Genomic DNA, 24,053 nt, shown 5'->3' with positions numbered 1-24,053 from the left:
CGAAGCAGCAGCGGCAACATTGTTACTCTTTTCTGGCTAAAGGTTCCAGAGAGTCACGCTTCATCACGGCTCTTCAGAACTCCTTCACGGAAAGACAGTTTTGTAAGTGTACAAGATGTGTATGTTTGTCTACTGTTCATTATAACAAGTATTAAGTTAGAATACTATAATATTGTAGTGGAGAGAGTGTTTATGGATTAGACTTTAATGCGCATTTTGTACTGTTTTATTCAGCTCTTGCTGTGAACTATTCTGCAGAATGAAAGAGGAAGATACAGATAAACCAACAGGTTTGCGTTTTCCTTCATAAAAAAACTGACACACACACACACACACACAAACAGTCAAAACAAAAGTTATTCAGACACCATGCAGATATTTAATTTATTTTTTACAAGTGGGTGCAGGACACTACAGTTAATTTATGTAAGCGAGGATAACAAAAAAGTTAACTGTGACTTTGTTTACCCAAAAAGTCTTCATACTGTGGACTACCAGAAAAACATTTTGGAACCAAAAATTTGATTTAACACTTTGACCTGACCATGTTTCGTTACACACCTTTCTATCAAAGTTATCTGACATTATCAAGACGAATTTGTTCTGACACAGTTTAACTCTTGAGTTCTTGTCATTTTATACCATATTCTAAACTATAGTGAATAAACGTTGAAGTTGTCTGAATAAATTTTGGTTTGACTGTATAAAATGCATCTAAAACTAGATTCTAGTAGACAAACTAGATTTGTACTAAGTTAAGGGTTAACTTATATTTTGTCATTTTTTATTGCCTATGCTGATTTTAGAGTCGATGGGACTGAAGGAAGACAAGCAGCATCAGTTTGAAAAACCTCATTTTAAAAATGAAGATGGAAATGCAGTCATTTCACAGACTGAACAGAATTTCACACAAAAACAAGCTGGAAAAACTGGAGCCAAAGGATCTTTCACATGCACTCTGTGTGGGAAGAGTTTCGGTCGGAAATCAGATGTTAATGCACACATGAGATCTCACACTGGAGAGAAGCCTTATACATGCACTCAGTGTGGAAAGAGTTTCAGTCAGAAATCAAACCGTAACAGACACATGAGATCTCACACTGGAGAGAGGCCTTATACATGCACTCAGTGTGAAAAAGGTTTCTTTGTCAAAGAAGAACTAAGTGTGCACATGAAAATTCATACTGCAGAAAGACCGTTCACATGCACTCAGTGTGGAAAGAGTTTCAGTCAGAAATCAAACCGTAACAGACACATGAGATCTCACACTGGAGAGAGGCCTTATACATGCACTCACTGTGAAAAAGGTTTCTTTTTCAAAGAACAACTAAATGTGCACATGAGAATTCATACTGCAGAAAGACCGTTCACATGCACTCAGTGTGGAAAGAATTTTGTTAAGAAATCTGAATTTAATGTACACATGAGATATCACACTGGAGAGAAGCCTTATACATGCACTCAGTGTGGAAAGAGTTTCAGTCAGAAATCAAACCGTAACAGACACATGAGATCTCACACTGGAGAGAAGCCATATACATGCACCGAGTGTGGAAAGGGTTTCTTTGTCAAAGGAGTACTTAATGTGCACATGAGAATTCACACTGGAGAAAAACCGTTCACATGCACTCAGTGTGAAATGAGTTTTAAATCTAAACGTGTCCTGAGAAAACATCAGCTCTCTCACGCTGGAGTGAGATCATTCAGGTGCGATCAGTGTGATAAAACGTTTGTTTTCGCTTCAAACTTAAAAGAACATCTTAAAGTTCATGCTGGTGTGAAGTGTCACGTTTGCACTTTTTGTGGAAAGAGTTTTACACATCCCTACAATTTAAAAGTTCATCAGATTACTCATACTGGTGCGAGACCTTATGTTTGCTCTGACTGTGGCAAGACCTTTTCCACGTCTAGTGACATAAAAAAACACCAGAGGATTCACACTGGAGAGAAACCGTACAAGTGCTCACACTGTGGAAAGAGCTTCGCTGAGTCATCAACCTTGAGAACCCATGAGAGAATTCATACTGGAGAAAAGCCGTACCAGTGCTCTTCATGTGGGAGGGATTTCACACACTCATCTAGTCTAATAAAACATAAGATAAAGCATTGCCCACAGGTGTCTAAGTCACGTTCAGATCCATCAATTTCAAGTGAATAATTCAATATTCAGATTAATCAAAAATTGAATATTTTTGGTATTGGTATTATCTGAAAAAAAATGTAATCCAAAATTTGAAAATCTGAGAAATACAAAAAAAAAAAAAAAAAAAAAAAAGTTATTTTTTAAGGGCATTCTTTTACCTAAAAATGGCACCAAATATTTTTATAATTATATTTCAAAAGTGATTCTTCTCATATGGACTCTAAATGCACACTGAGAGAAGATCAAATTGCTCAGGAAAAGGGAATTGTCTCCGGCAGTTCAGCAGTGCTTGACAGATGCCATCTAGAAGTAGTTAAAATAGAACTAAGATTAAGATTGTGATACATACATACATACATACATACAGGATTATTAGGAACGCCATACTAATTTGACCCCCTTTCGCCTTCAGAACTGCCTTAATTCTACATGGCATTGATTCAACAAGGTGCTGAAAGCATTCTTTAGAAATGTTGGCCCATATTGATAGGATAACATCTTGCAGTTGATGGAGATTTGTGGGATGCACATCCAGGGCACGAAGCTCCCGTTCCACCACATCCCAAAGATACTCTATTGGGTTGAGATCTGGTGACTGTGGGGGCCATTTTAGTACAGTGAACTCATTGTCATGTTCAAGAAACCAATTTGAAATGATTCGAGCTTTGTGACATGGTGCATTATCCTGCTGGAAGTAGCCATCAGAGGATGGGTACATGGTGGTCATAAAGGGATGGACATGGTCAGAAACAATGCTCAGGTAGGCCGTGGCATTTAAACGATGCCCAATTGGCACTAAGGGGCCTAAAGTGTGCCAAGAAAACACCCCCCACACCATTACACCACCACCACCAGCCTGCACAGTGGTAACAAGGCATGATGGATCCATGTTCTCATTCTGTTTACGCCAAATTCTGACTCTACCATCTGAATGTCTCGACAGAAATCGAGACTCATCAGACCAGGCAACATTTTTCCAGTCTTCAACCGTCCAATTTTGGTGAGCTCGTGCAAATTGTAGCCTCTTTTTCCTATTTGTAGTGGAGATGAGTGGTACCCGGTGGGGTCTTCTGCTGTTGTAGCCCATCCGCCTCAAGGTTGTGCGTGTTGTGGCTTCACAAATGCTTTGCTGCATACCTCGGTTGTAACGAGTGGTTATTTCAGTCAAAGTTGCTCTTCTATCAGCTTGAATCAGTCGGCCCATTCTCCTCTGACCTCTAGCATCAACAAGGCATTTTTGCCCACAGGACTGCCGCATACTGGATGTTTTTCCCTTTTCACACCATTCTTTGTAAACCCTAGAAATGGTTGTGCGTGAAAATCCCAGTAACTGAGCAGATTTTGAAATACTCAGACCGGCCCGTCTGGCACCAACAACCATGCCACGCTCAAAATTGCTTAAATCACCTTTCTTTCCCATTCTGACATTCAGTTTGGAGTTCAGGAGATTGTCTCGACCAGGACCACACCCCTAAATGCATTGAAGCATCTGCCATGTGATTGGTTGATTAGATAATTGCATTAATGAGAAATTGAACAGGTGTTCCTAATAATCCTTTAGGTGAGTGTGTATATATATGCATATATATGTGAAGAGTTTTTGCAAAAACTGATAATCATGTTTTTTGTTGTTAGTTAGCTAGTATTTATTAGTTATTTTTTACCTAAATCAAAATAACCCGACTGCAGTTTGATTGAGATTTTTTGGAATGCACCATGAAAAAACATGATTTTTAAAAAAGTTAAAAACTGAGTTATCCGTTTTTACAAATTAATTCATAATATACAGTAAATATAATTTACTTGTTACTTTGTGGTTTAAAAAATGTGTTAATGTTTATACTTAAGTGCATTTGTTAATATACACTTAAAGTATTTGGTGACTTTATAATTAAAGCCATCTTAATGTTTTTAAATAATTGTATGCGTGTTTCACTGCTGAATTACATTTAGCAGTTTCTGGGCCACATTTGGCCCAGGGACCAAGCCGAGTCTCAGCCGGATCTGGCTTGAAGTGTCTGGGCCACATAAAATAATAGAAGTCACTCTACAGTATGCGGGCCGCATCTGGGCCAGAGGAAATAGTTTGATCCGGTTTTCAGTGTGTGGGACAGTTTTGGGCCGGGGGCCCACCCGGCCCAGCCAGAACTGGGCCGGACAAATTTTGCTATCTGGGTATAGACTCGCTCATTCAAACCCGCGAGTCCGCGACATTCCCATAATAGTCAGACGCGGGAATGAAGAGGCTGGCCGAGTACGTCTTCCCCACGATCTACAAACCTCTCAGTATGCAGATCGGGAAAAAACGGCAGGCTCCGACGCGGAGATGGCGGCCGAGCGCGCAAGATGCGTTCGTCGAGTTTGCTGCGGCGCAGCTCGGTCTGCTGCTCGGCTGGCCAATCGATCTTAAGCTTATGAACTGCGCGAGTCAACACCTCCAGCAGCTCGTCATACTGCAGGGATCATTGGGCCGCTCCGCTGGAGGAAGCCGTCTTTTCTCTGCGAGCTTTCCCGGAGCAGGCGCTCGATCTGGAGGCAGTGGACGGAGATAAGGACTCGTCCATCTCCATTTCCTCCTCCAGATCGAACTGTGTGCCCCACAAGTGCAGAGGCCGCTCTGCCTCGGCAGCAGCGGGACCCGAACCATCCACAAACAAGGATTTTCGGGAGCGGAGCGTACGCAGCGGGCAGCGACCACAGTAGGGGCAATCAGCCCCACCCCCCGAACGCAACGGCCGCGTGCTCCGCTCCCAGGCAAGCCGCGCACTGCTCGTGTGTGTCTCCAGCCGAGATGAAGCGTTTGCAGGGAGAAACGCACAACTTGAACAAGCTTGACTTGCCCTCGCCCTCAGTGCCACTTAGACATGATACTGGTGAATGCAAATCAGTGTAGTGTCTTATCGAGTGCAGTTTTATGTATTCCTCGTGAAAATGTTTGAGCAGACAACAGAATAGAACAGACACACAGAGAGCGCGGTTCTGAATGACAGAAGGCTGACGCCGGCTTTGCCGCACGTGCTTTTATGCTTCCTGGTCTCTGACGTCACCCGCCTGTGACGTCGCGTCCTTCCATTGGACAGATTCTGAATGTCAGAATGTGTTTCTTCATTTATTTGCTCACATTGTTTTAAACTATACTGTATAGCTGCTATACATCTTGCTATCAGGGCCATTCCAAGCATGGTTTCAATGTGTTCACTGTCAAACTCATCAAAATTTTGATTAACTTTTTCAAATATATAGCTTTTTTTAGAATTAAAAATAATCACATTTATTTTATTGACAATATATTTTAGTTTGTCTTGTATGTTTTTTTTTTTCGTTTTGTTTATTTCATTAGATCAGATAACATTTTAAGCTGTCATATATTGTCATGTTACATCGTGCCCCTCAGATGTTACAATGTACCCCAACTACGGGGCATGTTGTCACATTTCATTTCCATTCTTTTGGGGTAAATAAAGAAAAATGTATAAACTGTAATTATGAAACAAAGCAACATATTTGTACTAGACAAGTGTGAAATTAATGTGGATAAAAATGATACTCTGAACCCCACGTGGATTTAAACAAACTGAGAAAGTCCAAAAGTGTTCGTTTGTGCCCTGCGCTCCCGAGGCTATATATGTTTTATAATCATAGGCCCATGATTGTTAAAAAAAAAGGAAGCACTGCTATCTTGGCTGAACTGTATGAATATTATTAATACAATGCATTTAAGCTGTCCGATTTAGATTTCTCCCAGTAAAAATAAAATCACAATCTGATACACAAGGCAAATTGGCTCGTTTCATGAATCACATTAGATTCATCCAACTCGAGTGGCTATAGCAATAAAACAAATGATGACATCTAGAGGAACATCTGTGGCACTGATAAACTAATCATAACTTCATGCAAGGACAGACCACACAAATTCTGCATTAAACATGGCAATTTCATTTTTATTGCATTTTACCAAATTGTTTGTCAAAATATAAGGTATAAACATATAATTTATGATCTTAAATTGTATAGGCCTATTTTAACTAGTAGCAGTTGTAATTTATTTCTTCCTTAAACTCCATCTTTCCAATAGTATGTCAGATGTTTCTCCTGCTTGCTTCTTCCTCAGCTGTGGGAAGATGGGAATATTCCCCAGCATTTAAACTCTCATGAACGACTTCACTGAAGGAGTCAATGGAGCTCGTTTAGCAGATTAAGCTGAAAGAATATTAATTAGGGTGGACTGCAGAGATACTTGCATTTAAATGAAAAACTCCTCTTGTGTGTGTCAGACTGCTGCATAATAATTTACAGGCAAACTGATGAGAACAGATTAAAAACAAAACTCAAATCTAGTACATATGGTGCATCAAACAAATAAACAAAAATGCAGTGACATAGCTCTAAGCCACTCAGTGATGCAACTCTTTACACGTTGTGATGGAAGAAAACAATATGTAACAATCTTAGGTTTGATGAGCGTCAACTATAAATGGTTAATTGCAAGATGCTCATGACGAAGGATTCGTTTAACCACTAAGGCCGATTCATAAGTGTTTTAGACTCACTAAAATGAACCGGTTCTTAAAGTCAGTGGTCAGATTGAGATTTAACCTTATAAATAATAAAGTGAATATCCTCACTGTCTGATTAACAACACATGTTTAGAGACGTTTCATGAACCACGATGGAACAAGATGATGTTGTAGAAATGAAAGCAAATGGTGACATTTAGAGGAAGATCTGCAGCACCGGCAAACTATCATAACTTCACAGAGAAACTCATGCAGTTATTCTGACGATCTACACAAAATCCCCTAAATGTTTCTGAATTTGGTGATAATGACAATTCATGTGATGCATTATTTCTTCAAATAAGTGTCATCATAAAATTCACACATTCATCACTGAGTTAATTAGTGATCACAAGTGAATTTTTTTAGTTTTAATTTAACACATACCTTTAATACATAGCCTAGCATGAAAAGAGGGTCACAAGTAAAACATTGGGAGATATTGTTTCATTCAGACACTGTTAAGCATTATTTGATCTGAGTAACACCAGAGGTGTAAAGAGTACCTGAAAACCATACTTAAGTAAAAGTACAGATAACTTAAGAGTGAAAATTACTCCACTGCAAGTTACAAATCACCAATTCCAAACAACTTTGATTTTAACAGAACTTACATTTACATTTATTCATTTAGCTGACGCTTTTATCCAAAGCGACTTACAATTGCTATATATGTCAGAGGTCGCACGCCTCTGGAGCAACTAGGGGTTAAGTGTCTTGCTCAGGGACACATTGGTGTCTCACAGTGGATTCGAACCCGGGTCTCTCACACCAAAGGCATGTGTCTTATCCACTGCGCCATCACCACCCCGCACCACCAACTTAAGTATTTTACTTATACTAAATATAGGCTCAAAGATGCTCAAGTCAAAGAGACATGCCAGTCAAAAACTGTAACATTGTGGAGAAGCTGTGGAAACAGGCCGATGCAAGGATCTATGTTCAGGCATTTCATGGAAAAACTAGAACAAATAATAAGCCAAAAACCAAAGGGAACAAAGAACAGAATGACGGGGAAACAGACAACCATTACATTCAACAACTCACAAAGAACTAAAGAAACATTATATATACAGTATACAGGAGGCTAACAAGCTGAAGATAAGATACAAACTGACTACAAGCACCACGGGAGACAGGAAGTGACATAAAAGTCCAAAACAAGGCACAGAAAACGCAACAAAAACAAGAAAGAGCTGATTTGTGAGGCTGTGAGCAGAGCAATCACGCGTATTTCCTGAAACCAAAATAAAACTGAACACCTCAAAATTGCAAAAACAATATCCTTCAAAAAGGTCTCTTCAGTGTAACGGATAAATAAAATAATGTTAAGTAAAATTAAAAAGTCAAAGTCTTCTTGCACTGGATGTTGCATTGGCAGCTGCAATCATGTCCTCGTCTCATTTATAAAACACCTGTGATTCACAACTACTGGCTAACATAAAGTAGTCTTGTTGACAAGTTTGGGTAAGGGCAAAATGCACAAGATATAGTACTTTCATTGCCCTGTATTTGGAAACATCACATCACATCATAAATAAACTGCTGCAGAAAAGCTATAGGTGCCATGCAAAATGCAATGTGTAACTGCAACACTCAAATGTAGTGGAGTAAACAGTACAGATACTCATTCAGAAATGTAGTGAAGTAGAGAGTAAACGTTGCTAATATCTTTGATACTCAGTACAACTACAAAGTATCCAAAAAGATACTTAAGTACAGTAATTAATTACATTTACTCAAGTACTTTACACCTCTGAGTAACACTATATCCTCTTTTTTTTGGATGAGCTCATGCATGTTTACTTGATCTCCATATGAACACCTGACTTCGCTCACACAATGGAGTAGTACTGGTTTTACAGCTCTTAACCTCACAAGGTGAATCCCCTCAGCCTATGTTTACATTCCAACACATCATTTATATTACAACCAAGCACAAACATGATGTTGTTGGCTTATGTTGGTAGTTTAGTGATTTCCTTCCATCACTTTGGAAAAAAAAGTTTTACTTGCTCAAGCATTGAGGACTTTGTTCGAACTTTGTTTAAAGATTAACTTCAACACCAGTAATTGTAAGATATGAACTAAGACCATGCAGGGTGATATAAAAAGAAAGCATATAAACGCAGCTAGACCAGTTCATGAATGATCTCAGTCGCTTCATGCGTCACTCGAGCTGTGTTAAATACTTTCTGTAACTTCCTGGTTGAATCAGATGATTTTTGTTGTGAGTACTGGATAGCAGGTTGATGTTTCTCCACTGATTTAAATACATGATTAACGGAAACAGAAGTAGGAATACTAATAGTAATAAAATAGGAATATTTAGAGATCATAATTTCTGAGACATGGATGGATTTTTTGAGTGTGAATGCTGTCAAATATATGAAATTGAATTGCATTTCCTGATACAGATTATGATTTTGTACAGTTCTAATTTAAGCTAAAAATTATTTTCAAATGACTAACTTTGAGCGAAAAGTCTTTGTCGCACTTTCACATTAATTTGAGAATTTTGTGGGAGTTTAAATAATCATTAATCACTCATTTGCAAACAGTTTAATTTTATATGACAATAATTTGTCTCACTCATTTGATATATTTACATTTTTAAATGTGTTTTTTTCTTTTTGTGATGCTTTTGGGTTGCTTTTCATTATTGGTTGCTATTGTTTAATAACTAACAAATAAAACTAACTTTAAAAAAACGAAAAAAGTTTTTTTTTAAAATCTCAGATTTTCAATGTGGTCTCAAACCTTTGGACTACAGTGTATTTCTATTGTTTAGTCAGAATTACATGTTTAATTAGTATATTTTTATATCTCCTGCAACTCTCACACATTCAAGCTCTTCTGAATCCCTGAAATAAGTGAGTTTTATGACATACAGACAGTAAAATGACAAGAAAACAAAAAGAAATGACAGTAGAAAATGCCACTGAAAAGAATGAAATGCAGAAAAAGGAAGATGAAGTCAAACCTGCACAGAAGGAAAAAACAATGAAGGAAGGGAAAGAAAATGGATTGAGAGAACATCTAAAAGTGCACCAGATGAACAGCTCTGACAGATTTCGACCAACTTGTAAGAAAACATACATATTATATAATATGATGTATCTCGTGATGTGGATGTTAATGATTATAAGAGTAGAGAGCATTGGTTCCAAACTGATGTTTGCCTTCATTTCTTCTAGTTTCTCTTGATCAAGACAGACCTGCATAGTGTCGTTCTGATGTGACAGAGAAATTCAAAGATGAAGTAAGAAATTCATAAAGGGAATAAATCTATAAATCACAGTATAAATCCTGATATTGTGTTTTCTCTTTAGAAAGCTGCAGTTAAACCGGCAGAAAGTCACTTTCAGTCAATGATTCACAATGAGACTGGAATACAAAGGTGTTTTTTTTGAAAACCTGAAACACATCCAATTATTTACGGTCATAAATGGAGTCGAGTGTCTTGTTCAAGTGCACAACGATCCGAGTTGCTAGAAGCAAATTAATGTCTGTATTATTTTTTACTGAAAAAAAATCTTTATGAAAGTTCATGTAATGTACCTGAACAAGTGTCTATGTTCTTAGTCATTTTGGCCATTGTATAATTAGTTAATTTCTGTGTTTATTATTTAGTTTTTTTGTTGATGGTGTTTTTGCACTGCATCAGTGCACAATAAATATTATACAATTATAAAAATGTTTCAGTTGATTTACACCTCCAGCAAAATGTTTCCAAAGCAGCTAATATATGTAAAAATATAATTGGTTTCAGATTTACATACTTTGGTAGGCTATAGCATAATGAAAATCATTAGATTTTCATTATCATTTTAGAATCAGTCATAGGCCTCAATAAGAATGCTACACATATATTTGAAACTTTCCAAATGTTACATACAGGGCACAACATGAGACCCTGAATGTTTATGACTACAGTATGATGCTTCTCAACTTTTTTTTGGCACACTTCACTCCTCTCTGCTCACGTGAGACCTGCCGACACCTGCTTACTACGTGCAGGAGACCACGCAGACCCAGCACACAACCTACAAAAAACAAAACAAAGCAGGATTGTTATGCGGAACAGTAACAGATTCATATTTTTAAGAAATAGGCTAGTTCTTGATCACGTCATGGCACATCCCAAATTAAGTAGGCTACTATTAAAGGTGTAAACACATTTTTTTGCTACAGATTAAATGTTGGCGTGCTCTGCTGGATTCAGACGAAAAGTGTGTTTCTGTGGACATTGCTTTAATTCATCGTTGTGGATCTTAAAGCTAATAATACGGTGCTTATTTGTAAGTTTCATTGTATATAGCAATTGATTTGTAGTTTTATTTTTAAGATTTGTAAAGCTGTGGCGTCTTCTTAAACTGATGCAGGGACCTTTCGACATATTTATTGTTTACATGTTGATATCTGAAAGACTGGTATTTTTATATAATGTTCAGAGAAAAAGAGAAAAAAAACAACAATGCCCCACAATTTATTTACTGCAGTTTGTTCGGGAAAACACAGAAAATAAGGAAAACTTAGAGGAGAGAAATGAAGAGGAGGAGGGATGAACATTCACAAGCCTGAGGATCAAAACCAGCAAATACTGAGAATATTGTTAAAAGGAACAGCATGGAACTCAATGCGGCTCTGAACGGTGAGTATTTATCCTTGATTAATAGATTTAGGACTTGCACAGAAATCACAAATAGTGATATTAATGATATTGGAGTAACTTGTTCAGTAGCTGAAGTGATAAACCGAGAGCAGCTAACTTTTTTGTTGTCATCGTCTTCATCCATCTCTTCTAACATGCAATAATTCATCCAGCACTTAAAATCTATGTAGCCTAAGGATAATTAAAAGCAGTATTATTTTTGTGATTTCAGTCTCTCTTGATGCAGACAGACCAGAGACACATTTTGATGTATCAGAATCAAAGACGAGGTGAGTGATGCAGTTTATATACAGAGACAGACTAAGTTTGAATTGATTGATGTTTTTCTTTAATGTTACTGAGAGTTTAGCTGATCTTCAGTTGCTCAAATCTCCAGCAGATCATCTGAACACCAACCAGACAAACCTCTATGAATCTCTCAAGTTTCTTCAAATGGTGCTGCAATAATAGTTCATTATTTCCAGACCTGGCTCCATCCAATCAGGAGCTGCTTCGGCAGCTTTGTATCAAAAATCCATGTTTATTTAGAAAGTAGAAAGCATGTAAGTCTTACCAGTTTACTGTAAAGGAATTTTCCATGTTGATTTTTTACAGGTGTTTTATTTTGCACGTCATTGCATTGTGTTTTAGGGTTAATGGAAATGTCTGTAAAATTAATGGTTAATGTCCTAGCAGAAAATAGTAAATTACTAGTATATTTTTCGTTGGTTGTTTGTTTTTTAACCGTGTTTTCGCTGTTTTCTGTGCTTGCACACAGAGAGCACATATCAGACATTACTGAACTGATCTTAACTGAGTTACAATAAAAAGCCTTAAAGAATGTAAGTTGGGAGAAAAACCAGAGACAACGGCTTTATAAACCTTGTGTAATTAATGTTTAGTGAACCCCCCCCCCACTTTGCATTAATCTTAACTTCTTTATAGCTTTAATAAGCATTAAGCTATATTTAATTTATCATTATAGTATTTCATACCTGAAAACTACTGCTAAACTTAAAGCACAGTTTTTCTTTCATTTGTATCCTTGTTCAATTGTATTCGCACTATCGCTCGTAATTTGTTCATTAATTGTTCTTCTTTTTTTACTGACTGTTTACTTGTCTTTTTTTCTTATTTTATAATAATTTATTTTATTGCCCACCAGGAATGTTCATTGGTCCCTTATATATATTCAAAATTACTGTGTATATGTAAATATTGTGTATACTGTATGTACAATCTGCTTCAGAAATTTGTCATAAAGATGTAACTTTTTTGTAAAGATAATAAATGTAACTGCTGTAAATTGATGTGTAATGCCACAGGATGAAGTATCAAATATGACAAATGCTCTTCGTTATAGGTCATGTGATTAAAGACAGAAAGCTGTTGATGATAACACACATCATGTGTAACTAGTGTATGTTTCTTACTTTATCATAAATCTGATTTTAAACCTTTTAGAGAAGTATGTGTCACAGAGAATCTTTGCTATAAAAAATTCTGATGACAGCTATAAATAAATAGCTTACTTTTTAGAAAAATGTGTTATTATTTCTCATTGATTGCATGCTTCATGACAGTCATCAAAGGATGAAATATCCGATAATTCCACAGCTGATCATTTCTTTATTACATGATCATTATTTATCATCAGTACAAAAATAAACTGTTTAAATTATTCACCAAATCACAGAGTGAGGCTGAGGACCGCATCTATTTAAAGGATGATTCAGCCAAAAATAAAATCTTATCATCATTTCCTCACCCTTATGTCCTCATGGCTCCAGTGTTGCTTTAGCACACATAACTAAATGCCTCAATGTTTATATGGTCTCATATTTAGATTTCTCCCAATGAATAATATAATTAATGGTTGCAGCCAGATTTAGATGAGGTTGAAAAGGTTGAAAAAGACAATGGCACCATCTAGAACTAAATCTGTGGTGCTGGCAAACGCCCACTGTTGTGATTGGCTAACATCTTTGCATATGAAATGAGCATTACAATTGAAAATGGGAGTTTTTACAAAAATGCCGAAATTCGTGATGTCATGGTTTTCCTGATTCAAATCACATCATTTTAGAAGGGTAGAAAAAATTATTCGTATTTTAAACCAGAGGATTAGTTTTGAGTTTTGACACTTGCAGTATAGGCCTTGTTTTTATTTGTAGCGTAAGCTCGTATATATGCTATGTGTAAATCAAGAACATTTTGCAAAGAGACATGCAAAGAAAGAGCGAGAACAGACACATCCATAAAAATTAGAAAAATTCCTCCAAAGCAAACAATTCTGGATACAGTAGCCTAATGGAATAGGCCTGCTTGGGAAGTCCATATATCACCTGTTTGAACATGTTCCTACCTGGGAGAAGAAGGCTAAGATATAATGTTTATATGAGAAAATATTTAGGAATGTGAATCACACCCAATATCCACTTACACACACACACACACACACACACACACACATCTGTGATGCAAAATACCAAAATTATATTTTTTATATATTATCTAACATTGCAACATTGCAAACAACAATAATATCAGAGAAGGACTTTAATTGTAAGCAACACAAGCATAAAGAAAATAAAGGGAACAATAGCCTAAAATCTTCAGTTTGTTCAAATTTACAATTTTACATGAATTTTACATGAACATTTTTAATCAGTTTATTCGTTTACTCGGGCATGTTGCCAACCTATATCTTCAACATTGTCAATGACCAAAAATCTAAGAAGATGTGTTTAAGTGGAATTTCAAAATGTGCTTTGCTTGAGAAAGCATGTAGGGCCTACGATGTTGCAGTTTTCTTTCTTTCGATTTAGTCGAGTTAGTTTTACATTAACCACAATGTGATTACCAGTCGAGATCTGGCAACAACAGCATATTTTTCTGAGCGCTTAGCTGATAGCTTATCTCGCGCATGAAATCCCCTGCATGCCAGCAAACCACTGAGAATGCTTTACAATCCTCACAGCAATGGAGCAGAGACACCAAAGCTGGTATGGCAATTACATTTGTTTTGCAAATAAACCATTTTTACAAACTAACCATTAGGCCACGACTTCCCCGCAGTGGTGTTCGAAACCATAGTGGATGTTCTCGAGTGCTCTCATTCAATCCCACAATGCACCGCAAAAACGAGTGTACATTAATGCATATTTTAAATCATGAATTTTGACACTTGCAGTATCTTTTATTGTAAGCTAGGGTATCCTCGTATTTGTGTACATCAAAAATATTTTGCAAAGAGACATGAAAAGAAAGAGAGAGAACAGCCACAATGTAGTAAAAATGAGAAAAATGCCCCAGGGAGCCACCCAATATCCATAAAAACACATAAAAACACAAACAAACACACACACACACACACACACACACAGCCAAGAGAGAGAGTAGAGTATATTTATATATAAAAAAAAAATATATATATTTTTTTTTCAAATATAAATATGTAAATATAATTTCTGCCAGTATATTTTACCCATCACTACACATGAAGAAAATGCATTCACATATGTCACATTTGAAGGAAAAAAGTTTGTCTATAACACATGAACATATAATACATTTAAATAAATGCAGCCAGGAAAATTCTCTTCAAGTTTTTTTATATATATATAAAAAATAAACATTGTTTTTTGCTTCACTGTTTACTACAGTGCAGAAAAACTTTAAAAATATTCAGCTTGAATGCAATGTTACAGTTTTTGCCTATTGCTTACACATTAAAACCGAATGCTTAAACCAAAGCCTCAATACCTAAACTTCTTGTAGCATACCTTAAACACATTGTCAACTTTGCACTTTGTTTGCAATTCTATAACACACTTATTGCGAAACACTATACACGTTTTCTTACATTAGACACTTTGTTCAAAAATGAAATCACCTGTTATCATTGGGAAAAAACTCTGTTCAAAACGCAAAACTCATCTGGCAATTGTAGGCACTTACATACACACCTGAAAACACTTGCACAGAAAACAGAACACCAATCGGTCTGAGCCTTAGCACTACAAATAGGCCTCAGGTAAGCCATTTTGAGAACTTTGCAAGCATGGAGGCAATGAGAGTCAGAGTAAGAGGAGGATAAAGAGAGAGAGGAGTGGGACATGGAAGAGGACGAGGACAAAGACGAGGACCAGTGCGGAGACGTGTATCAGATGACATCAGGGCTACTCTGGTGGACCATGTGATAAATCATGGCCTGTCCATGAAGGAGGCTGGGCAAAGAGTCCACCCTAACCTGTCGCTACACAGTAGCATCGATAATAAGGACATTCCGACTGGAGAACAGGTATATCTTCAAGTTTCTACTGTCCACATGATTCTGTATCATATTACAGTATTACTGTACTATACAAAAATGGGTAGTGCTGTGAAATTTATGTAAAGGAATACCATTGTGATGTTACAGTACTGTGTACAGTATGTGAAAAAGAACCTAACCAATGACATCTTGTGGTGGCATTTTCTACAGAATGGTTGGATGACCTCCTCAAGTTGGAAGGGAACGGCTCTTCACTCGACAACAAGGGCTTGCCGTCATTGAAATGGTGCGAGAAAATAATGCAATCCGACTTCGTGATTGTTACAGAAGAGGGACTCAGACAGCGTGATGGATAATTAAACAGGTGTTTATTGACAAATTATGAGCAACAAGGAGTGGAACAGGCAAGTGGTAATTCAGGATATCTTTGAAAATCTAAGTGAATATAAGTGAAGTGACATACTGCCAAGTATGGTGACACACACACACACACACACACACACACACACACACACACACGAACCCGCAACCTTTGGATTACGAGTCCGACTCTCTAACCATTAGGCCACAACTTCCCCAAAGGCAAGTAATGAATTCAGGTGCATAAAAATAATGCAAACCTGAACAAGCTCTTGTTACAATCTTTGGCCACTAGACAGCAGAAGTTCTTCTCTGAGTGCAAACTGGCAGGCAGTTTGGTTGCATCATGAATGCATCACAAGTCAGCAGAAACTTGAGTGCATAACTGCACTGAATTATATAAATTATAATTTATAATGTATAATGCACAAACTTTGAAATCAAAATGCAATGATGACTCTGATCAGTATATTGTGTTAATTCTAGTGAACTGAAAAAGTAAGAGAAAGTAAGTCACAAGCTTGTAAACTGAAGCATCATGCGAAACCTGTCAGATGCAAAAGCATATAGTGGAAAAATCTAACTGTGACTAGTTAGTCATTATATCACTTTTATAAGAAATACAAGGTGAAATGGCAATTAAAATCATATTGCTACAGAACAGACTACAACACAAGAAATAATAGGCTATGCACAAATCATTCAAAAAAGAACGTGTATTTCATTCAGGTTTCATAACCAATTTAATTTTCTCTTATATTGTAAATGTCCACTTAAATAGGAATTGAAAAATGTCATTCTAGTTGAAAAAATATATAAATACACACTTGAACAATGGTCAGTATGGTGTTTAAAACCTTGAATTAATTTTTTTAATTTTTTAAGTAAATGCATTCATGAAATCTTATTGTTTTTTAAATCAAAATCTATAAATGTAGTGACTTCAATGCAAGAAAGTCTTTTCAAAATGTTCTCAATAATGCTTTAAGCTCTAAACAGCTAAACTAAAAAAAAAAAAAAAAAGACAGTGGTTTGTTCATGATATGAATGATGACTTTATGGATTAACTTTGCCATTGATTCACAAATGCTCAGATGCAGTTAATGTGATTAATTTAACTCCTCAATACAAATTGTATTGAAAAACTGTATGATTTACGGCAACACACTAGTTTTCTGAAACGTTACTTTGGCCTTTGTCAAATGATCAAACTTCTCTATTTATTTTATCAAATGACAAAATCTTTTTTGCCTAACCTGAATTTCAAATGATTTATTTGTAAGTGATGGATATGCGCATGAACTTTGCTCACTTAGACACCTTTAGGCTAATGTGTTTTCTTATGTTTAATTAGGTTAGGTAAGCAGGCAAACTCTTCCCACATGAGGAGCACTGGTACGGCTTTTCTCCAGTATGAACTCTCTTATGGATTTTCAGGAATCCTGACCGAGCAAAACTCTTTCCGCACTGTGAGCATTTGTAAGGTTTCTCTCCAGTGTGAATCCTCTCATGCTTTTTTAAATCACTGGTTGTAGCAAAGGTCTTCCCACAGTCAAAGCACACATGAGGTTTTACACCAGTATGGACAGTCTGATGCACTTTCAAAGAGTGCAGATGAGTAAAACTGTTTCCAGAAAAAGAACAAATGTGAGGCTTCACACCTGTGTGGATTTTAAGATGTTCTCTTAAGGATTTTGCCAAAACAAATGTTTTATCACACTGATCACAGCTGAATGATCTCACTCCAGAGTGAGAGAGCAGATGATTTTTGAGAGAGCTTTTGTACTCTTTCCACACTGAGTGCATCGGGCATCGGACACTAGTCGAGCTCAATGCATGTTTAATTGGTCAGATTTACATATTTGCCTATACATAATGAAATAAATGTACTCACCCTGATAAACAAACACGTGGTTGAAATGAAACAGATAGCGCCATCTAGAGGATCTGTGCAGTTATACACACTCACAAGCACTAATTATTCAGGTTTAATCAAATAGGCCCAGTCATTAGAAACAACTACATTCCCTTTTCTTTCTGTTTTTGGTGTTAATTGAATAAAAGGGAAAGCAGACACAATATATGAAATGACAGAAATAATCACTTTTTAAAAAGTTTTTTCTTTTACAACAGGGAAAAAAAATATTTTAAAACAAATTGACATGAAGGAATGATTTATTACAACATCGTTAATTAGCAATGTTAGCCCTTTAAATTTATTCTAACTAAAGTAGGCTAGCCTACAATCAGTATAAAGCTATTAACTAAATCATGGATCTGAACAAGAAATTTGTTCACTTAGGCAACTTCGTTTTTCATATGAACCTGGAGATGTGAGCACTTGTAAGGTTTCTCTCTAGTATTAATCTTATGGTGTGTTTTTAAGTCTTTCCCGTCGTCATTGCACGTAAAATGTCTCACACCAGTATGACTGCTCAGATCCTCTTTTAAATTTTGTAGTCGTGAAAATCTTTCCACAATAAGAGCAAAATTGAGGCTTCAATCCAGTATGAACTTTAATGTGTGCATTTAAGTTTGATGCCACAATAAATGTTTTATCACGCTGATCACAATAAAATGATGAAGGGGATTTCTGTGAACTGAGGATAGACAACAGAACGTGTCCCTCATCAGACCATTCACTCTCTGCACATAGAAAACAGGTATAATAGGGTCCCCTGGAAAGCAGTCAAATAATATATTTAAACGTTTAGTAATTGTATTTTGCTAAAAGCCATAATAAAAATACAGTTTTAAGGAGAAAATACTGCACTGTAAAAAATTGCTGTTAAAAAACGGCCAAAATCTGACAGTAACATCCTGTTTTCCATTAAAACAGTAATGTACTGTAGAAAACTATGCATTCTGGGCAATATTTTGCTGTTTAAGAAATTGCTGTTAATTTACAGCTAATTTTTAACAGTATTCTACTGTATTTAAGGAATACGGTTTTTTACTGTTTGCAATGCATTGTGGGCTATGTTAAATACAGTACAATGCAGTATTTTTTTTTATTTGTATTTTTTTAATTGAGTGTACAAGTTTGGTTAAAGTGCATTGCTGTTTTGTCAGTTTGGTTAATTTGCTATTTTCAAGCATCCGAAATCCTTTTCATTGAGGTACTTGTGATGACAATTTTTACAAACGTCATTTGTGAAGCACTTTTTTTTCCCGAAGAGGAAACAAGTTTCTAAGGACATCTACTTCACATCTCCATTTGCCATCCGATGTCCTTCAATGGCATTGACCTGCATCTGCACCTACAAGGTAATTAAAAGCATTTCTTATATTCCTCACCAGTATTTTATTCAGGTAATATTACCAGAAGTAATGTTATGACATCGATGCTCAGCAAACTGTCGAGCTAGTGAGTGTATGGTTTTAAAACCTCTCTTCACTGCTAAAATGTGTGAATAATTCAAACATATACACACATTTTACAGTCACCAGGTTTTATTAAGTTTGTTTTAGATCATCTCTAAACTAAGACTGTTAGTCGTTGTTGAAAACAAGTCCTCGCCTGATTCTACTTGGTATACATTTCATTGATAGACCTATTACATTGCTATTTTTCTGTGAATGTACAGATTTTTATGCAAGGTGAGATGAATGTTGCTATTACTTGGAAGTTTCAGGTGAAACAGGGCAACTATTGGGTGCTGGATGATCACACTTGAGGGTCGTGTCATATCTGAAGGTATCACACCAACCTTTTTGACGGGACTTGCTGCTGTATTTGCAATCTACTACATGTTTAACCTCCAATATCAAGAAGAAGCAGCCTGTACTCTGGAATTCATTCAGAGGTGAGACTGCTTGAATTTCCTTTTCCTCATTGTAGCTTTTCTGGTAGCACTTTATTTTACAGTACGTGTATTTCCCTGGTACATACATGGTAAATATCTTGTACCTACTGGCAAATGAGTGGTAACACAAAGTACTTACCTGAAGTGTATGTACATGGTAACAAATAAGAAACACGGCTGTACTTAACAGTCGTGCATGCATGGTAATTAGTTTGTACATACAGACAAGTGTAGGTAATAACGGTCACTTACAGGTAGTGCCCGTACATGGTAACTAATTAGATACTTTACTGTACTTGCTAATGTATATACATGGTAAATATGTAGTACTTACGGACAAGTGGGTACAAACAGGCAGGTCCTTACAGTATCCCTATATGGCGACTAATAAGACATTACTGCACATACTAAAGATATGTACATGGTAAATATGTAGCACCTATGGAAAAATGTGCTATTATGTGGTAACAAACAAGACACATACGGTCCTTGGTATACACGTGGTAAATATGTAGTACTTACAAACAAGTGTGTGTTAATGTTAAATTGCTCTCCACAACAGTGCTTGCAAAGTTTGAAGAATTGATAATTCCTGTGTAATGTTTATGTCAAATGGTTTGCTGATGTTTTACAGAGGTACCAGTTGGAATACCTCAGGAGACAACATGCAGCCAGGTCGTCATGGTTAAGTAGGTGTAAAATGACAAAGTCATTCACCTAGGACTAGAACTCTTTTAAAAGGTACACAAGCCTCCTCACTGGAATGTTTAAAGAAGTGCCTGAACAATTTTATTTATTTTTTTTCACTAAAATGTTTCACTAAATTTGTTGCATGTTCTGAGTATATCCAAAAATGTAAAAAGAAAATGTTAAATGTTAAAATGTTTAATGACTTCAGGTTGTCATGTTTGTAACTTATTTTATATTTGTCTTTTTTTGTTTTTTTACTGCCATTGTTTTTATTTTTAAGTTTTTGTTTGTTAGCCAAAATCTGTCTTCACAGGTTTTTTACCATTTTTTGTGTTTGTTTGTTTTGAATCCTTGTTAAATGTTGACTGTTCTTTTAAATAAAACTTTATTTTGGTTTATATTCATTGAGTGCTTGCTTGTTTAGATATTTCAATATAATGTATTTTAAGTACCGGTAGATGTGTGTAGCCCACAGAACAATAATGTTCGACTGTAAATCCAATTACAACCTCATTGGTTACTTTAAATTCACTCTTTACAAAGGCATAAAATAACACTAGATTTAAAAAAAAAAAAAAAAAAAAAAAGTGAAATAAATTAAGTAATTAATCTTCAATCCAATTACTTATGCCTTTGTACAATAAAGAGTAAATTTAAAGTAACCATAATGTTGTAAATTGAAATAATCACAGAAATGTTCTGCATTTAATTTTTACAGAAACAAGCTGTTAAATAATTCACAGCATGCATACTGTAGAATTACAGTAGATTGCTGGCGACTCTGCTGCCAGTATTTTACTGTAAATTAAAAAAAAAACAGAATTATACTGCATTTAATTTTTACGGTAATAAACTGTAAAATAATTTCACAGTACGAATACTGTAAAATTACAGTAGATTGCTGGCGACTCTGCTGCCAGTATTTTACTGTAAATAAAAAAAAAAACAGAATTATACTGTATTTCATTTTTACGGTAATAAACTGTAAAATAATTTCACAGTACGAATACTGTAAAATTACAGTAGATTGCTGGCGACTCTGCTGCCAGCACATTACCGTTATTTAACGGCACAGTTTTTTACAGTGTGAGCAATGTTGTAGATTGGCACATGGTTTGTCTAAAAGTATATTAAAAACACCACATAGACAAATAAACAACATAAAAACCTTGATTTTCAGTACAGGGGGACTTTAAGTTTATAACTTTTTCCACACTGACTGCATGTGAATGTTCTTTCTCCAGTGTGAGATTTCATGTTTTGTAAGGTTTCTTCTATGTTCGCAACTCTTTCCACAATCAGAGCAGGTGAAAAATCATTTGAGTGCTGTTGTTCCAGCTTGTTTTTGTGTGAAATTCACCTCCATCATGTCTAAAATCAATATATCAAATTCTCAATATTCAAATAAAGAAGGAAAACTGAAAGATTGAGAAAAGCCAATAGGTCAAGACAAATAAATCATTTAAAGCATGTCAGACCAATTTTTAGTTAAATCACACATTTAAGTGAATATGTAACAAGTGACACAATCTAAAATTCCATTGCTGCAGTAAGATACAACCTGCTTGTTGAAATCATATCCTCTGTGTTTGGACATCAGAAGGACTTGTGGAATTTCATCATTGTGGCTGTTAAAGCCAACCATAAAGGGGTTATATTTAGCTGTATTGATTTTAAAAACATGCAAGATTTAGAGCCAAGCTTTATAAAGCCATGATATGAAGAGTAGGGGAGGATAGAGGACGGTTTGTACAGGGCAAGAGAATGGTGCATCTTCCAAAACATTGCCACCATAAATAAATGGAAGTTTTGTTTAAATTGAGGAAACTCACGAAAAAGGGCCATCTCACTCCACCACTGGATTTTGTATAACATATCTTTGAGTTTCACACAACCCAACTCATTGTGTATTGTAAATAATATAATGATATATATTTAAAATAATTGTGTAAGTAGTCAAATAAATTAAGCGCAAAATCTGCCTGGTCCACTGCCTGCTTTCCCCCTTTACCTCACCTACACACACAAGTCTGGTGGGACAGAACAAAGAAATGGGTCTATAAGAAATTATACACTTTCAACTCGTCCAGTCAGTCAACAACAGATGGAGGAAGATCAACAACTGCCCAAAACAAAAGCTGGCATCTGATCACAGCAATAGAAATCAGATTTTAGATACTTACAGTCTCAGAATTCAATACTCCCAGATTTTAAGGAAATTGGTCATCAATGAAACCTTGAAATGACCGAGGAATGCAGCCATCTAGTCAAATCTGTGGTATACTGCCAATGTTCACTTCATATAAGTATACAGAATTATTCTGATGAGGAGACACAGAATCTGCTTCAAAAGAAGGAGAATCAAGACACACAAAATCATTAGGTTTACTTAATCACTGACCAGTAAAAATGAGTCCATCTCTTAGCAGCTTTGCAACAGACACTGCATGTTCATTTCATTCAGGTTTCATAACCAATATCAGCTTCCCTCATGTTGTAAACAGATTTAACCTCAACAAATCTAGTGCAGTTCTAGTTTTATTATTGTATTTCAAACAGTAGAGCATGGTGCATGTGATTAAACATGTTATTGCATGTGAGGTTCTTCTGTAAGGTATAACCCCTTGAAATCATTCAAACAAGTCAGTTTTAGTCACAATTTGTTCCGTTTTATTTCTCAGTCTAAAAATGTACAGACTACAAATGAAAAAAAAGATTTAATATTCAAAATGCTTTCAATGCAATATTGCAAGTGTACACAATTAATAAAACAAAACATCTCTTCCTTTTAGAGCAGCATCATCTTCAAAACTAGTTTCAAAAATTAATACTTGCCAAAATGTGTTGTCAAATAATCAGACTTCATTACTAATTTTAGCAAATTACCCTCTTATTAAAATCACTCTATTCCATCTCTTTGATAAGATAACCATACAGTAAAATATATTCACTTTATGATTATCTCAGTTGGATTATAAAAGTATTATTAATACAATAAGTAATCCGAATTAGATTTCTCCCAATAAAAATAAAATCACAGTCTGACACACAGGGGTGGACTTGACCAATAAGCGAGGTAAGCAGCCACTTAGGGCCCCAGGGAATCAGGGACCCATATTAGCATGTTTGCACCTAAAAAATTAGAATATCGTGAAAATGTTCCTTTTCTTGTGACTTAATTCAAAAAGTGAAACTTTCAGATATTCTAAAATCATTACATGTAAAGTAAAACATTTCAAAAGTTTTTTTTATTTTGATGATTAGAGCTTACAGCTCATGAAAGTCAAAAATCCAGTATCTGAAAATATTAGAATATTTACATAAATGGTATAAATTCCGGGTATCTCTTGTTTGAAATGAGGAAGACTTCAGAAGACGAACATTGACGCCCTCCACAAAGAGAGTAAGTCACAGAGGGTCATTACTGAAAGCTGTGGCTGTTTACAGAGTGCTGTATCAAAGCATATTAAATGCAAAGTTGACTGGAAGGAAGAATTTGGGTAGGAAAAGGTGCACAAGCAACAGGGATGACTGCAAGCTTGAGAATACTGTCAAGCAAAGCTGA

General features: G+C 35.9%; 1 protein-coding gene and 2 long non-coding RNA genes across 4 annotated transcripts in view; 2 read left to right on the top strand and 1 right to left on the bottom strand.

Moving 5' to 3' along the window:
- Positions 1–24,053, bottom strand: part of LOC306861931 (uncharacterized protein) — a 1,169,885-nt gene that overhangs the window by 1,068,987 nt on the left and 76,845 nt on the right. The window lies entirely within an intron of this gene.
- LOC306862935 lies at positions 8,914–10,394 on the top strand. Its single transcript, XR_013783625.1, has 4 exons — positions 8,914–9,070; positions 9,554–9,787; positions 9,900–9,964; positions 10,035–10,394. It is a non-coding gene; the product is annotated as an uncharacterized lncRNA (long non-coding RNA).
- Positions 10,742–12,895, top strand: LOC306862936. Of its 2 annotated transcripts, none has more exons than XR_013783626.1 (4): positions 10,742–11,003; positions 11,205–11,356; positions 11,589–11,646; positions 11,757–12,895. It is a non-coding gene; the product is annotated as an uncharacterized lncRNA (long non-coding RNA). The 2 variants fall into 2 exon arrangements; XR_013783627.1 differs by having other exon boundaries at positions 11,754–12,659.

The sequence above is a fragment of the Barbus barbus genome (assembly GCF_936440315.1).
Source record: "Barbus barbus genome assembly, chromosome: 43".
In the NCBI taxonomy this organism is placed as follows: domain Eukaryota; kingdom Metazoa; phylum Chordata; class Actinopteri; order Cypriniformes; family Cyprinidae; genus Barbus; species Barbus barbus.
The sequence above is the reverse complement of the archived record's forward strand: the minus strand, read 5'-3'. Positions and strand labels throughout refer to the sequence as shown.